Source organism: Amphiura filiformis, chromosome 17 (assembly GCF_039555335.1).
Source record: "Amphiura filiformis chromosome 17, Afil_fr2py, whole genome shotgun sequence".
NCBI lineage: Eukaryota > Metazoa > Echinodermata > Ophiuroidea > Amphilepidida > Amphiuridae > Amphiura > Amphiura filiformis.
This window is the reverse complement of record NC_092644.1, coordinates 46,683,593-46,698,582: the sequence shown is the minus strand read 5'-3', so window position 1 is coordinate 46,698,582 and position 14,990 is coordinate 46,683,593. Positions and strand designations below refer to the sequence as shown.

Here is a 14,990-nt window from a genome sequence, read left to right as displayed (position 1 = left end):
AACCCTAAATATGTAATGCTGATGCGCACATCACTTATGATCATTATTGCGCAGGTCATTGTGTGNACTGCACAGTGCTGATATTCTCATTGTTGTGCCACCATTGAAAAAGGATTCTGGAATTTATTCCAAAGCCCTTGCAAATGAAACAAACTATTTCAGCAATGCAGTACGCAAATTCAACGCCACTGCATATTCTTGAATTGCATCATGCAATGTTGATGCACTACTGCTACACATGCTTTAGAAGATGCACAATAGTATCGAGAATCTTTGCTGGTGTTGATGATGTAGTTTCGGTTTCATTTGCAAGTATTATGGGATATACCAAAATGGTCAATTGCTGAAGAGAGCCATGAGTGTAGCATAAGTGATGGGCAATATATACATAGCAGAGAATTGTGTATCAAAGTGATTGATACCCATGAGTTTGCATTGTTCATTGATGAGATTGCCACATCCCAACTGCAACATTAAATCCACTTGCTGAAAGGAAAAATCTGCCCTCAAAGACGTTTCATGACACAACGCCATTGTTTCTGGTATTTACAGTGATCAAATTTTGATATTGTAAGGCCCTACCTTAAGTTTGATAGTGCTAAGCTGATAATGGATCCCTGATATGTACCAATGGCTCTTTCTATCATGCCCTGGAGATGCAATAAATTGTATCAAGTGTAATAACGAACATTTGCATAAATACAAAATGATAGCACTATGCAAATATTCCGGGTACAAATTAGAAGGGGCCATCGTTCCCTGATAGCGGACCCCGATTGCACTATAGGACTGAACTAAACATGGTGCCTAAGTGGCAATCTTTTCAAAAAAAAGATAGAATCAATGGGTATCAATGTTTGAATACATTATGTGTGCTCTCATTATGTGCACACTCATTATACCAAGTCCAATTTCATGAATGAAGTATAATATATATGCTCAATTATTAAGCAATTTTGATTACACATCCTGCAGCCGATCATTGCATAAAACATTCTGTGGAATGTAGCTAGGATGTGCATGTATATCGCTATTGGTTACATATGCAATGGTAATACTTCACTTTTCAAACTGGACATGGTATAAGAAATATGTCATTGGTTCACTGATGCAGCCAAGCAGGTAGATACATCACTGATTTACTATAGAATTAAGTTTACTGCAATATATTAAGTCATTGTTCCATCAAAAGTGTGGAGAATGTACATGCCTTTGTGAACCAGAGATCAATTTTGCAAATACTTTCGAATACAACAAAAGATCAATGAAGTCATGTGGACAAACTATGGGGGTAGGGGGAACACATCCCCCTAATTTTTTCCATGAGGGATGTCCCCCTATAAAAATCCTAGTAGAAGAAAAGAAACAAATAAAGCAATACTTTCCCTGTGTATCTTCCTTTGTAGCCCCAAAACACCCTTTTTGAGCAAAAATGATTTGTGCGCAAATGTCTTAGTAAAACCGCAACAAAATGTGCTTGCTCCCCGCTGCCACTGTACTGGTCACATCATGAAATTCCAAAGGTTATATGTTGTGAAGCTACATTTTCTGAAATACTCAGAATGCACATATTTCTGCAAGTCCTTTATTTGGTAACTGATCATGTGAATAAAGAACATGTGGAATTATTAACCTTCTTTCTTATGAACCGTCACAACAATGATGACTTGGTGTTCCAAACCTAGCATTTCAGTTCAAATCCAATTCAAATGTGGTCAGAGCTTTAAATGGTGTTTGGGGTCCGTAATACATTGCAAGACATTGTAAAATCCAGTCCTGGTGAGATCAGTGAACCAATTGGGAGAAAAGTATTAACAAAAGTGTTATTTTCATCATACATCTGATTATTGAAATCTCAAATGAATGACATTCCAAAATGATGTTAACAAAATTAAAAATCTGATTGTTGTCATGCAGCATATAAATTATGATATGATTTAGTTATGCATGCTGGTATCTTTGCATAATCATACTTTTGGAATGTAAGAAATACTCATATACATTAACTCATTACTCATTTTACAAGTCTAATTTTGAAGGCTGACATTCATTTGAGATTTCATCATTATTGAATTGCATGTCTTAATCATGCCTGCTGTGTTTGCATGTAAATGTTTTTATTTATTTCATTTTTTCTGATGCATGCATGATATCTTTTTGTTGGTGGTTTATATTTGTCTGTGTTTCATTTTGCATGTGGTACATTTCATCCATTACTTGCTAGGATTATTAATAGTGCATGGCATTATGTCAAGTCACTCAATTTTTATGTTAAAGCAAACTTTCACTTGATTTTGTCTCATTTGGGAACAAATAATGACAACAATCTGTGTCTCTATTTCCGATCGGGGTAAGTGGTCAAATCCAAGATGGCTGCCAAAACCCTGTTTTAACTGACTGACGAATGCAAAAAAGCCACATTCACTCTAAAAATATGATCAAATATAAATTTTAAATAATGAAACTAAGTTGTTTAATAACAGACACTCAAATATAGATATTACATTCTAGTAACATGATTAATATTCAATATGATTAATATTCAACACAGTGCCTTAAAACTAAGTGACATGATATCTTTGGATCAAATGTTTCACATAAATTTTTCCATCGCATTTGTCAAATCCAAGATGGCTGCCATCAGATTCATTAGCATTATGCTCATGTCACTATGATAAATGTATCACATGCTTGTTTAAAATTAAAAAACACTTATCTGAAGCTTTTTTTAGTTTACTTTTTCCTTCATCAAGAGATACTTCTTGGTAGCCACCTTAAAGCCTTGTTTTTATTCTAAAGCATTTATATATTAGCAAATCGCTTAAAATTATACCATTGCTTATTACATCTGGATTCCAGAGGTTCAGGTGATAGGTAAGACAATGATATTTTCTTTAGATCATCCCATTTGTCATGTTTGTGAACCTATATAGCCCATTATTATGACCAGACTGTTCTTGATCACAAGTGCCGTCTGCTTCCGTGATTACCTAGGAGGATACAAGTTGTGTTCTCAAATGACTTTTGACCTCAGTATGTGACTATTGGCGCAATATTACATGAATGTTCCTATAGTACAGACCTGTCTGTGAAAATCACATACCCCCAGTTTGTGATTTCACATACACTTATTTCAATTTCAGCAGTAAATAATTAAGCAATTTGGTACCCTTGTGGGTACATTCGATAGTTAACATACTTATTTGCTTCATATTTGTCTTTACACATTTCAATTCTAACTCTGCATTTTTTTAGCACAGGAAAATGCCACAATAAAGCAGAATTGTTCAAAAAACCAAAGCAATATATATGCAAGTCCCTTACAAACAAAACTAGCTAAAATGCAGTGCGAGTATTTGTGCTAACGGGTTTGTGCTAGAGTAGACTCTGACTAAAGTTTGATATAAAATTGGATTGAGCCCATATTTATTGGTCAAGCTATGATGAGATCAATAAATATTGGGCGTAAAGCATCCAATTATATCATTATTATGTTTTGGATCCAATATTTTCACACACTTCGATTCATCAATTTTTTAACATAATAATGGTTGCAATTGGGTTTGAATGTTAATTGTTCATGTGAAGCAATTGTTATCCAGGACCTTAATGCAAAGTTGCAATAATTTGACCTCATTTGACACATGACCTTTGACCTATGATATAGTCCACATAATCTTTGCTACCCAGCAATCATTGTACCCAAGTTTTATGTTAATTGTACCAACACATCATGAGGAAAGAGAACAATTTTGAAAACCTTAACATACATACATATAATACATACAGTCATACATACAGCCACACTTTAGAACTGGTATATGCCTCTTCATGAACCTGGGTCCTTAATTCATCAGGAATGGGAATGTTTCCTTCAGTTTCCATCTAATAATCCACCTCCACCACAACCAAAGCCTACACCAGCAACAACAACTCCATGAATTTTTTCAGAGTCATGCTGTGATTTAAAGTCTCAATAACCAGATACCAGGAGAACTCTGATGCCTCTTAGTCAGAACTCTGATGTCTCTTTGTTAATGCCAGAGTGGAGGTTTTTCAAAGATATGTTTTGGATAAGTACTATCCTAGATATAGTAGTATATCGTCTTTCCTGTTGTTCATTTCTTATGCCGATTGTTTCAGAGACTCCTCTTCATATCAGTCAAGCACCAATCAGATCTCATCATCATAATGTACTGCTATCTGGATAACTTTCTCTAAGAAGCTCTTTGTAAATGCACTGCAGTTTCTAATATCATCTCATAGATATGGAGTTTATAAGGGCCGTTTCATCTAAAGCACAGTTCCGCATTTTGTACTTGGTGCATCTTGTTCAGTTTGCATTTTCTCTTGATGACTACTGGTATGTGATGAAGGAGTTTGTCTTTTGTCTTGTCTTATCTTGGTTGAGGTGGTAGGTTCAGTCCAGAGGAAGAAGAATGACATGCTTATAAAATGCATTCCCTCAAGTGACCCCAATATGCTGTACAGAATCCTAAACTTAAAACCACACTTAAAACCACACAAAATATATTCAACAAACAACAAATACACAGTCAAATGTTGAAAAGATGAGTTTAGCTTTACTTTCTGTGACATGCTTTAGCTGATGATGTGTCCCCAATTAATTTGTAATTCTGTATTTGAAATAGTCCAAAATGGCTGCTGAGCTGATGTTCCCATCATGTAATGTCTTTTGGGAAGAAAGAGCTCATTACTTTGTTTCCAACATCTTGAGATCCAGTTCTGGTTTCAGTTGACATGGTGATCATGTCTTCCCCCAGTGTCTTCCCTTTTGAATTTGACTAAATTGTTCATGATTTTGTACATCATGGTCAGCCTTTTGGTCCAGCATTCATAGGTTGGTCCTGTTGGCCATCACTGACCAATGTTTCAAGCTGTTGAAGGATATTTGACTTGTCTGTCACTAGAAGAAATCACCCGGCTGATGCACATAACAACAAGCTCATAAGATCCAATACAATCTTTGAGATTCAAGTTTCTGTGGCTCCTTGAGACAATAACCAATCTTTGCAGAAGTTCTCGCTCTTCTTTCTGTTTGATTAATTTTAAACTTACTTTCATCTCTAGTACAGGACTAGCACTTTTCTCTTCTTTATGGGGTCCCATACTGAAAGCACACACTCTGTTAGATGTTCTATGATGAATTGATCTGTTGTCCAGTCATAGCACATGCCAGTATATCTCTATAGATACTTTTTGTAGACAGAAAGTTGACAAAACTTTTTATCCATAATTTCCTTTGGTCAGCAGATTGAATAAATCTTCTTCTTGTGCTTGCAGTGGGTCTTCATGCTCCTTAGTAAGGGTAACAATATGTCATATTTTATCAAAAATTCTATTAATTTGGACCAGAAACATCCTTGAAGCATAATGTATAGTAAAATATGCTAAATTTTCTATTACGGTGGCCATCTTGGATTTTAGGTAATTTCAGATTGGAGTTAACAATCTTTTAATTTTTTCAACATCCTGCCTGCACTATGAGTGCAATCATCATACTTTGGAATTAAAACTTATTGACCAGTTTGGCAATTCCCAAATTCCTAAACCGAAAAAAAGTCATCTTATCATCAATATGTATGTGAAATCAGTCAAACATTCACACCGATTGGTTTCTTTGCAATGACTTAATGGAAATACTGAAATGGTTAATTCATTTAAGTTGACTACCATTTTTGACCATCTCCTAGGATTTGGGAGAAATACACAGGACCATAAATTTATTGTTGTAAGTGTGAAATCTATGGGATCATAAGGAAAACATTGCATATCGAGCCATGTCATGCATGAAGTTTTTGTTGCTATTAAACTCAATAAAAGTTGCAAAATATCTGAAGGTCTGAAGACATTTTACATTTAATGGCAGTAATGGTACCTGCCAATTTTATGCATGAGATTTAATACTTTTTTGTCAACTGGTTTTCCATCTTCTGCATTGGAAGTGAATGCATCATTCTCAGTAATGGTATTTTACAAATGTGCAACCATCTGACCCAGTCAAACCAAAGGAGGCAGTTGAAAAAGAGAGAGTTATTAGCAACCAAGCATGCTATTGCTAATCCCTACCCTCCACCTGTTGATCTGCACATGCACGAGTCCTCCTGTTAACACCTTGATCCCCATAGCTCCCTTACCTTTGATGGTACTTACAGCGATACAGCATGCAATTTTGTAATTTAATCGTACGTGACACTATCTGATCCAATCAGGCCAAAGTTGGCAATAGTGAAATTGAGATCAAGGCAAAAAATAAGGAGCAAAAACAAAAAATAATAAATATAAGAAAAAGGACATGTAAAAAGTTCATAAACCAAATATGGCTAGGGACTTCAGAATTTTAAACATCAGTAAGCTTAGGTAATGGATTTGTTAGTATTGGTAATAAGTCTATTTTAGAATTTCTGGCTTTGGTATGATTGGTTCAGATCATGGTGTCACATATACATGCATGCGCTGACTGGGTTCCATTCAGTAAACCAGTGTGTCTGTGTAAACACCAAGGATACACATATGAGAAATCTCTGTGTATACTCTGTTTGGCTTATAATTGGCAAAAAATATTGGTTTTTGTTACTGCTCACCTCAATAAAGTCCCAACTTCTTCCCCCGTAAATTTGCATAAGCGCATGCCAGTCACGCATTACGTAATGCACAGCTAGTAATAGGTACTGCGCCCAGTTGCATGGCATGCCATTCTACTTCAAAACACAATGTTATGAGTATTGTTTGTTTTTTTGCCAATTATAACAAACAGAATGTCCAGAGACATTCCTGAGCAGTGTTTCTAGATCCAAAATTGGGTGAGAATGCATTATAGTAGGGATAACCATCAAAATTTCATGTTGACCCTATTGCTACAAAAGATTGTTTTCTGGATAGAACTCATCAACAGAAGTATTTTGGTGGTTAAATGGTCAAAATCGGTCAAAAACTTTTGAATTATGAATTTTCAAAGTTTCCCATTCTGACCGGTCATTGGAGCGAAATAAAATGACAAGGTCCAAAAATAGCAATTGGGAGCAAAATTGGCATAAGCATATATTTACCTTTATATATTTCTTTATTTTAACATATATGCAAACATGAAACAAGCATATTGTGAAAGTATCAAAGGGTTTCTTATGAAATGGCACTTTACAAGTCAATGGCATAAATTATTTTTTCAAACCGAGGCATTGAAATCATGCATTTAGAGAACATTTGCCAAAAATCATCCAAGATGGCCGATATGGCACAAAATCAAAATTGCACTAAGTCCAGGTGAACTTTTTTTTCACAACCAAAAATGTCAATGTTATTGGGTTTAATAATGACCAATTAGTAGGTGTATGCAAACAAAATTTTAAGTGTCATTGAAGGTCATTGACTCATTCACAACAATAGAGGTTTACCCACTTCACTCATCATGCTCATGTGTGACTTCTAACAAAAGGTGCTGGTTCCCGTAGTATTCTTCATTCAAACCAATTCAATGCATGACCTCGGAGTCACCTGCATGACTTTCGGGCTATTTTGAAACAGTTATGGTTGCACATTCAGGTACTTCTTTTGAAAGTTCTAAACAAGGTATAGCCAGCAGCAAGTTGTAGATGGTATAGGCCTAAATATAAGAAAACGTTTAGGGTTGAAATCAGGTGAAAAATACATCGAATGAGCACGAAACTTCACATTTATGTTCAGAAAGGTGTCTTCTTAGCATGATTCGAAAGGAGTATGGAAATTCCAAAGGGAAGCTGGTGATTTAATTTGTAACTCGAGATCTACTTGTTCATTTTTTTTTTTTTTTTCGGAGGGTAAGATAGAGGTATTATTGGCAACTCTGCCAAATTACAGCTCAGTAGGCCACGTTTTTCACCTGAAATTATTGACATGAATATTTTGTGCCATTCTTGAGCAGTGCTGAACTTAGCCACTGGCAATTAAGCGCACTGTGGCGATGGAACAATTTTGACTCGCACTTACAGGAAAATGAAATAAGTTGTGTTGCTGTAATTTGCAAGATAGTTACAAAATATAATTGGTATTCACTTCCCCAATTTGTACAGAAAAATATTGAAAAATAAAAGAATGAGATCAATTTAGAAATGTCTGTGCAAGCAGTGCACAGTTGAGCTCCCTGCATGTCTATGGGAGCGTTCTAATCATGTTGATGGTTCATTGGTCATCCCTACTATTACTTTCAGTAAAATTACCATAACTCGCAAACGCGATGCTCGATTGACATGATTTTTTCACTAATTTAAAACAAATAACATTGCGCATTTTTGGTTACTTTAATTGTCATTTTTTGTCAAACTAAATATTTTTAGGTATCAAAACGCTGTAATATATGCATTATTTAAGGCATATTTGACACATGATTGCTATTATAAGCGCATTATCTCAAAATTCACTTTTAAAACAATTAAAAACTAATCAAAATTAAATCATATTGGAAATATAGAGTACAATCGGTTAAAAATACCTACTGAAATAACAAAAAATCATAAAACAAAACAATTGTTTCCTTTTAGTTCATTGGTAAATGTAAATGTAAATTGGCAACATAAAGGAAAAAAGAAAAAAAAAAAGAAAAAAGAAAAAGAAAGAAAGAAAGAAAAAAGAAACAAGAAAGAAAAAAAAAAGAAAGAAAAAAAAAAAAGAAAAATAGCATTACATGGATTCGAACTCGAGATCTCGAGGCGAGAAGCAAAGGCCAGTAACTATATGCCACCGGGAGACTGATGACAATTGCACTCGATTTCAGCGTATTTAATCCTATCATTGCAATGCTACTGTATTGTGTTATTGAGCTTCGATCCAATGAATTCATTCATTAAAACTCATGTTTGTTGGTCAGTATTCAGCATTTATCTAACGTATATTTTGAATATACACGGTCACATTATACATACCTTCCTAACTTTGATATGTTTATTGGTAATTATTCCTCCATTTAAGCCAAATGAGCACGGTCTACCATAATGTTAAATAAATATATATTACCTTTTAAGTTATATTATTCTGGTAGACCGTTATTGCGTCATTAATTCTTGTTATCCTTGTTATAAATAAATTCGCATGAATAACAACAGCTCAACCATGGTGTAGTGGTTTGCTTACTGCCTTGTGATCATGAGGGCTACGGTTCGAAGCTCATTGTCGCCGATATGTTTACTTTTAAATCCTGCTCTTTATCTCTTTTTTTATATTTTTGAATACCAATAATAAGCACATTTAAAATGTGTAATTGTATATAATTGTATATATACACTTTTTGGCATGGCATTGTTACGTTGAATTAGCGTGTCTGTGATGGGTAGTTGAAGGCCTATATTAAAGAATTTAACGTGCATTCCGATAATAGCATTTGAAATAGGGTAATGAGTTTGAAAGATCAATGATGAGACAAACATCATGATTCTGTTCTATTTATTTCTATATTTTCTTAATTTCTTATTTGGTTTGCTTTTATTATGTTTGTAAATTCTTTCAAAGGATAATTTATATGTCCACTCTAATATAAGCAATCAATGTGTCAAATATTCCTTGAAAAATGCATGCATTGCAGGGTTTGATATTCAAAAAAATGTTTATTTTAATACAAAATTTAAAAATTGGCTAATCATGTAATGCATAATGAAATTATCTTGACATCACTGAAAAAAATTATGAAAATCGAAAGCAACGTTCGAGAGTTATGGCGATTTTATTGATATTAATAGATTATTTTTTCAAGCATCCCTATACAATCAAGTGCAAATTTGCTGGGACACTTTCATAGTTCAATGACCTCCGCACCCTTATTCAATGTTGTATACCAAACGCCTCATTTTGTAAATGGCCTATAGTTTTGCTCCAACATTGGTTGGTGGGGGAGGGAGGGGATTCGAAATAGGTTGGAAACTATACAAATAAAATATCACATGGTGAACTTCATATGACCGGTTTTATTGAACAGAGGGCGCGAAATATGAACAAGTGTCCCAGGAAATTTGCACTTGATTGTATTGAAGAAGACAAAAATAATCTATTACTTTCAGTAAAATTACCATAACTCATGAAACGCGATGCTCGATTGACATGATTTTTTCACTAATTTAAAACAAATAACATTGCGCATTTTTTTTTTACTTTAATTGTCATTTTTTGTCAAACTAAATATTTTTAGGTATCAAAACGCTGTAATATATGCATTATTTAAGGCATATTTGACACATGATTGCTATTATAAGCGCATTATCTCAAAATTCACTTTTAAAACAATTAAAAACTAATCAAAATTAAATCATATTGGAAATATAGAGTACAATCGGTTAAAAATACCTACTGAAATAACAAAAAAATAAAACAAAACAAAAAAAAAAAAAAATGTAAATTGGCAAAAAAGGAAAAAAAAAAAAAAAAAAAAAAAGAAAGAAAGAAAAAAAAAGAAAGAAAGAAAGAAAAAAAAAAAAAAAGAAAAAAAAGAAAAATAGCATTACATGGATTCGAACTCGAGATCTCGGGGCGTAGAAGCAAGGCCAGTAACTATATGCCACCGGAGACTGATGACAATTGCACTCGATTTCAGCGTATTTAATCCTATCATTGCAATGCTACTGTATTGTGTTATTGAGCTTCGATCCAATGAATTCATTCATTAAAACTCAAGTTTTGGTCGTATCCAGCATTTATCGAACGTATATTTTGAATATACACGGGCACATTATACATACCTTCCTAACTTTGATATGTTTATTCGTAATTATTCCTCCATTTAAGCCAAATGAGCACGGTCTACCATAATGTTAAATAAATATATATTACCTTTTAAGTTATATTATTCTGGTAGACCGTTATTGCGTCATTAATTCTTGTTATCCTTGTTATAAATAAATTCGCATGAATAACAACAGCTCAACCATGGTGTAGTGGTTTGCTTACTGCCTTGTGATCATGAGGGCTACGGTTCGAGCTCATTGTCGCCGATATGTTTACTTTTAAATCCTGCTCTTTATCTCTTTTTTTTATATTTTTGAATACCAATAATAAGCACATTTAAAATGTGTAATTGTATATAATTGTATATATACACTTTTTGGCATGGCATTGTTACGTTGAATTAGCGTGTCTGTGATGGGTAGTTGAAGGCCTATATTAAAGAATTTAACGTGCATTCCGATAATAGCATTTGAAATAGGGTAATGAGTTTGAAAGATCAATGATGAGACAAACATCATGATTCTGTTCTATTTATTTCTATATTTTCTTAATTTCTTATTTGGTTTGCTTTTATTATGTTTGTAAATTCTTTCAAAGGATAATTTATATGTCCACTCTAATATAAGCAATCAATGTGTCAAATATTCCTTGAAAAATGCATGCATTGCAGGGTTTGATATTCAAAAAAATGTTTATTTTAATACAAAATTTAAAAATTGGCTAATCATGTAATGCATAATGAAATTATCTTGACATCACTGAAAAATTATGAAAATCGAAAGCAACGCGTTCGAGAGTTATGGCGATTTTATTGATATTAATAGATTATTTTTTCGCATCCACTATACAATCAAGTGAAAATTTGCTGGCACACTTTCATAGTTCAATGACCCTCCCACTCTTATTCAATGTTGTATACCAAACGCCTCATTTTGTAAATGGCCTATAGTTTTGCTCCAACATTGGTTGGTGGGGAGGGAGGGATTCGAAATAGGTTGGAAACTATACAAATAAAATATCACATGGTGAACTTCATATGACCGGTTTTATTGAACAGAGGGCGCGAAATATGAACAAGTGTCCCAGGGAAATTTGCACTTGATTGTATTGAAGAAGACAAAAATAATCTATTACTTTCAGTAAAATTACCATAACTCATAAACGCGATGCTCGATTGACATGATTTTTCACTAATTTAAAACAAATAACATTGCGCATTTTTTGGTTACTTTAATTGTCATTTTTTGTCAAACTAAATATTTTTAGGTATCAAAACGCTGTAATATATGCATTATTTAAGGCATATTTGACACATGATTGCTATTATAAGCGCATTATCTCAAAATTCACTTTTAAAACAATTAAAAACTAATCAAAATTAAATCATATTGGAAATATAGAGTACAATCGGTTAAAAATACCTACTGAAATAACAAAAAAATCATAAAACAAAACAATTGTTTCCTTTTAGTTCATTGGTAAATGTAAATGTAAATTGGCAACATAAAGGAAAAAAGAAAAAAAAAAAAAAAAAAGAAAGAAAGAAAAAAAAAAGAAAGAAAGAAAAAAAAAAAAAAGAAAGAAAAAAAGAAAAATAGCATTACATGGATTCGAACTCGAGATCTCGGGGGCGAGAAGCAAGGCCAGTAACTATATGCCACCGGGAGACTGATGACAATTGCACTCGATTTCAGCGTATTTAATCCTATCATTGCAATGCTACTGTATTGTGTTATTGAGCTTCGATCCAATGAATTCATTCATTAAAACTCATGTTTTGGTCAGTATTCAGCATTTATCTAACGTATATTTTGAATATACACGGTCACATTATACATACCTTCCTAACTTTGATATGTTTATTGGTAATTATTCCTCCATTTAAGCCAAATGAGCACGGTCTACCATAATGTTAAATAAATATATATTACCTTTTAAGTTATATTATTCTGGTAGACCGTTATTGCGTCATTAATTCTTGTTATCCTTGTTATAAATAAATTCGCATGAATAACAACAGCTCAACCATGGTGTAGTGGTTTGCTTACTGCCTTGTGATCATGAGGGCTACGGTTCAAGCTCATTGTCGCCGATATGTTTACTTTTAAATCCTGCTCTTTATCTCTTTTTTATATTTTTGAATACCAATAATAAGCACATTTAAAATGTGTAATTGTATATAATTGTATATATACACTTTTTGGCATGGCATTGTTACGTTGAATTAGCGTGTCTGTGATGGGTAGTTGAAGGCCTATATTAAAGAATTTAACGTGCATTCCGATAATAGCATTTGAAATAGGGTAATGAGTTTGAAAGATCAATGATGAGACAAACATCATGATTCTGTTCTATTTATTTCTATATTTTCTTAATTTCTTATTTGGTTTGCTTTTATTATGTTTGTAAATTCTTTCAAAGGATAATTTATATGTCCACTCTAATATAAGCAATCAATGTGTCAAATATTCCTTGAAAAATGCATGCATTGCAGGGTTTGATATTCAAAAAAATGTTTATTTTAATACAAAATTTAAAAATTGGCTAATCATGTAATGCATAATGAAATTATCTTGACATCACTGAAAAAATTATGAAAATCGAGCAACGCGTTCGAGAGTTATGGCGATTTTATTGATATTAATAGATTATTTTTCGCATCCCTATACAATCAAGTGCAAATTTGCTGGGACACTTTCATAGTTCAATGACCTCCCGCACCCCTTATTCAATGTTGTATACCAAAGCGCCTCATTTTGTAAATGGCCTATAGTTTTGCTCCAACATTGGTTGGTGGGGAGGAGGGAGATCGAAATAGGTTGGAAACTATACAAATAAAATATCACATGGTGAACTTCATATGACCGGTTTTATTGAACAGAGGGCGAAATATGAACAAGTGTCCCAGGGAAATTTGCACTTGATTGTATTGAAGAAGACAAAAATAATCTATTACTTTCAGTAAAATTACCATAACTCAAGAAACGCGATGCTCGATTGACATGATTTTTCACTAATTTAAAACAAATAACATTGGGCATTTTTTGGTTACTTTAATTGTCATTTTTTGTCAAACTAAATATTTTTAGGTATCAAAACGCTGTAATATATGCATTATTTAAGGCATATTTGACACATGATTGCTATTATAAGCGCATTATCTCAAAATTCACTTTTAAAACAATTAAAAACTAATCAAAATTAAATCATATTGGAAATATAGAGTACAATCGGTTAAAAATACCTACTGAAATAACAAAAAATCATAAAACAAAACAATTGTTTCCTTTTAGTTCATTGGTAAATGTAAATGTAAATTGGCAACATAAAGGAAAAAAAAAAAAAAAAAAGAAAAAAAAAGAAAGAAAGAAAGAAAGAAAGAAAGAAAGAAAGAAAAAAAAAGAAAGAAAAAAGAAAAATAGCATTACATGGATTCGAACTCGAGATCTCGGGGCGTAGAAGCAAGGCCAGTAACTATATGCCACCGGAGACTGATGACAATTGCACTCGATTTCAGCGTATTTAATCCTATCATTGCAATGCTACTGTATTGTGTTATTGAGCTTCGATCCAATGAATTCATTCATTAAAACTCATGTTTTGGTCGTATTCAGCATTTATCTAACGTATATTTTGAATATACACGGTCACATTATACATACCTTCCTAACTTTGATATGTTTATTGGTAATTATTCCTCCATTTAAGCCAAATGAGCACGGTCTACCATAATGTTAAATAAATATATATTACCTTTTAAGTTATATTATTCTGGTAGACCGTTATTGCGTCATTAATTCTTGTTATCCTTGTTATAAATAAATTCGCATGAATAACAACAGCTCAACCATGGTGTAGTGGTTTGCTTACTGCCTTGTGATCATGAGGGCTACGGTTCGAAGCTCATTGTCGCCGATATGTTTACTTTTAAATCCTGCTCTTTATCTCTTTTTTTATATTTTTGAATACCAATAATAAGCACATTTAAAATGTGTAATTGTATATAATTGTATATATACACTTTTTGGCATGGCATTGTTACGTTGAATTAGCGTGTCTGTGATGGGTAGTTGAAGGCCTATATTAAAGAATTTAACGTGCATTCCGATAATAGCATTTGAAATAGGGTAATGAGTTTGAAAGATCAATGATGAGACAAACATCATGATTCTGTTCTATTTATTTCTATATTTTCTTAATTTCTTATTTGGTTTGCTTTTATTATGTTTGTAAATTCTTTCAAAGGATAATTTATATGTCCACTCTAATATAAGCAATCAATG

At 33.0% G+C, this 14,990-nt stretch overlaps 1 protein-coding gene across 1 annotated transcript in view; it reads left to right on the top strand.

The window, feature by feature from the left end:
• The window catches only part of LOC140137881 (heparan sulfate 2-O-sulfotransferase 1-like), a 326,101-nt gene that overhangs the window by 297,415 nt on the left and 13,696 nt on the right, over window positions 1–14,990 (top strand).